The sequence below is a fragment of the Otolemur garnettii genome, unplaced genomic scaffold, assembly GCF_000181295.1.
Source record: "Otolemur garnettii isolate 467f Iridium unplaced genomic scaffold, OtoGar3 scaffold00131, whole genome shotgun sequence".
NCBI classification, from domain to species: domain Eukaryota; kingdom Metazoa; phylum Chordata; class Mammalia; order Primates; family Galagidae; genus Otolemur; species Otolemur garnettii.
The window spans coordinates 976551-980244 of record NW_003852526.1 but is presented as its reverse complement, the minus strand read 5'-3'; positions in this window follow the sequence as shown (position 1 = coordinate 980244).

The window sequence follows — 3694 nt, the reverse complement described above, 5'->3', positions numbered from 1 at the left end:
AACACACACCAAGGTAGGGTGCAGTGTCTCAGGAATGCAATAATAGGCTGCTACTACCTGTAAGTCTGGCTGGAGCTTGAATGAGTTGCAGCAGAGGCACAGCCAGTTTCACAGAGACTGTCTCCTATGTGAGTTTGTGTGCCTTCATTAAGAAAAAGAATCACAAAATTATGACTTTAAATTTGGTAGGGAAGTGTTTATTTAAAACATGAGACCATAATAACTTGCGATTTATAAAATCCTAAAATATACTCTAATCACTACAAAATCCAGAAAAAGAGCCTAATATATTCATTAATTAAAGACTCAACAGACATCTATAATCATTTTTCCTACACTTTTGGCAGCATACCCTTTGATTGCTTTTTCATATGATAAATATTTTTATAATAGCATCTTCTGTGGAGAATAGAAAGATAATTAAGACTTCTAGCAAGGTTGATCTGAAATTGTTCTTTATCATTGATAGTTTAGGAGAGTTTCTTTCTGCTTTATAAATGTATTACTGATAATATTTTGGAATATTTCAGAATTGTTATCAAATATGAGAAAATCTCTTTGAATTATCTTTCAAGTGTGAACAGAGAATTGCATGTTTCTTTTGTGTAATGACAGATGTTAAATATTCCTTGAATTCACAACATTCCTAACCCACTCTACTCTCAATGTCATCAATGTCTTTGTCATCGCATATTATGTTGCCTTCTTTGATGCAAGTTTTCATGTCCTATTTAATAAATTCAAAATTTCTCCAATGATTCATTTCTTCATTACTTATTTGTAAAAATTCTTAAAACTATTTACTATTTCTATTCAAAATTTCTCTCTTCTCCTGGCTCAGCGGCTAGGGCACCAGCCACATACACCAGGGCTGGCGGGTTTGAACCCAGCCAGGGCCTGCCAAACAATGATGACTACAACCATACAACCCAAGAAATAGTTGGGTGATGTGGCAGGCGCCTGTAGTCCCAGCTACTTGGGAGGCTGAGGCAATAGAATCACGTAAGCCCAAGAGTTTGAGGTTGCTGTGAGCTGTGATGTCACAGCACCCTACCCAGAGCAACACAGTGAGACTCTGTCTCAAAACAATAATAATAATTTCTTTCTTCTCCTTAGTGACTGCTTTTGTATAACCAGGATGCTTTTTATTGGTATAATTCACTTCCCCAAGTTAGACTCATATTAATTTATTTTATTTCATTTTATTTTATTATTAGGAAGATAATTTGTATGTAGCAAATACAAATATCTTAACTGGACAATTCAGAGTTTTGACAAATATATAAACATGTAGCCAACATCCTAACTGAGATAGAGATTATTCTGAGAACCCAAGATTATCCCTTTTGTGCCTTTCTAGGCAATCCTGACCCTTAGTCCCTTATAGGCAACCATTCTTCTCATTGCTGACACTGTAGATAAGTTTTGCCCAATTTGCACTTCATACAATGATGTTATACAATATTTTCTATTTTTTCCCTGGTTTCTTTTACTTGTAATTATATACTTAAGAGCCATCCAGGTTCTCACATGTAACAAAAATTCATACTTTAAAGAAAAATTGTAAGTAGAATTCTATATATAACCATTTGTTTACCTATCTTCTTTTGGAGAGAATTCAGGGTGTTTTCAGTCACAAGCTATCATGGCTGTATTTATCAAATGGTTCTAACACTGGGTTCAGGTTGATCAGACTATAGGCATGTTGCAACACACTTTTCAGCACTAGTTGTTGGATAAATCTTTCCCTATTTAATGTGTTTTTTATGTATTAGACAGTCAATAAACCATTCATTAAGCTATTTGTCACCTAGATGTTCTTACACTGTCGTGATTATTGTAGATTATGAATACAGCTGTGGTAAACATTCTTGTGTTAATAGTTTTGTATATATGTGTTAATGTATCTTTGATAAATAAGTGGAATTTCTGAATAAAATGGTAGGCCTATGTATAACTTTGAAAGGAAATCCCAAATTATATCTCAAAATAATTATTCCATTTTTTACTGTTCATCTTTATGAACATTGGTTTTTTGTCAGTCTTCAATTTTTCCATTCCAGTTGATGAATCTCTTTGTGTTCAATTTACATTTTCTTTATCCCTAATGATTTTCATTTCTTTGATGATTAATGATATGGAGTATCTTTTAATGCAATTTTGGGGCCTAATGTGTGGCTCACACCTATAATCCTAGAGTTTTGGGAGGCCAAGGTAGGAGGATTGCTTGAATCAGGAGTTTGATACCAGTTTGAGACCCATCTCTACATGTTAACTAAGCATGGTGTCATGCACCTATAGTCTGAGCAACTTGAGAGGCTAAGTTGGGAGATTCACTTGACCCCATCAGGAAGCTATGATTGCACCACAGCACTCCATCCTGAGTGACAAAGGGGAAGGCTCTATTGCTAAAATAGAATATATGTAAGTGTGTTTGTGTATAATTTTTATCAATATCTGTATCTTCTTTTGCAAAGCATCTGCTTAAATCTTTGCACATTATTTCCAATTTTTTATAATTTTGTTATTGATTTGAAAAAAATTCTTTATATATTCTAGGTATAATTTTTTCAGTACATGTATTGGATACATGCTTTTCCCAGTTTTGGGCTTACTTTTTATTTTTTAATAGTGATTTTGAAGAAGACAGCATTCATGAAATTCAAATGATCTCTACCTTCCCTATGTGCTGAGTAAAAGAAATTGATACCCACTGTATCTATTGCTCATTAGACATCTAATACATTGTCTTTTATTCTTCTTTAGTTTAATAGTTTTTTATATAAAGATTTAGGTCTATGAGGCCTGTTGAATTAATATTTGTGTATCATATGAGTTAGAGGTTAAGGTCAATTTTTTCTAAAAATATATAAAGTTATTAAAACACTTTTTGCCAAAAAAAATTTTTCATTTTCTTATTGAATAGTGTCTGTATCAATCTACTTCTGAATAGAAAATTTCCATTTTTTTCCTATTTCCCTATGTGTCTGTTACACCAGTTAGACCCAATGTGCATCATCTTGATTCCTGTGGATTCATGGTAAGATTTTACATTAATTTTTTAAATCCACTTGACTGGATTAAGGAATACCCAGAAAGATGGTAAAACATTATTTCTGGGTATGTTGTGGGAGAGTTTTCAGTTTTGATTCAGTAAATTCAGTAAAAAAGATTCACCCTCAAGGATGTGAACAGGCATCCTCCAATAAATATTATGAGGGCCTAACTAGGACAGAAGGTGGGCAAAGAGTAAATTTACTTTTTCTCCTTAAACTAGGACAGTTTCATCCTCTCTTGCCCTTGGACATCAAAGCAGCAGATTTCCAGGCTTTTAGACTCCTGGACTTATACAAGGCTCCCCTGCCCATACTTCCTCCTCTTCTTTTCTCAGGCCTTGGGTCTTAAACTAACAGTTACACTGTTGACTACTCTCGTGTCAGACTGAATTGCACCACTGCCTTTCCTGGCTCCCCAGCTTACAGACAGTATATTGCGTGACTTTTCAGCATCCATTCCCATTGTAAATCTTCTACATATCTACAAATGTCCTCTTGGTTCCATTTTTCTAAGAACCCTGACTAATACATCAAGTTGTGTAAGGTTTCAACTATATTACAGTTACCTTACTAATGTTTTTGAAAAAAATAGTGTCTGCTGTCCTATTAATTGGGATTGGATTCAATCTAAATAACAT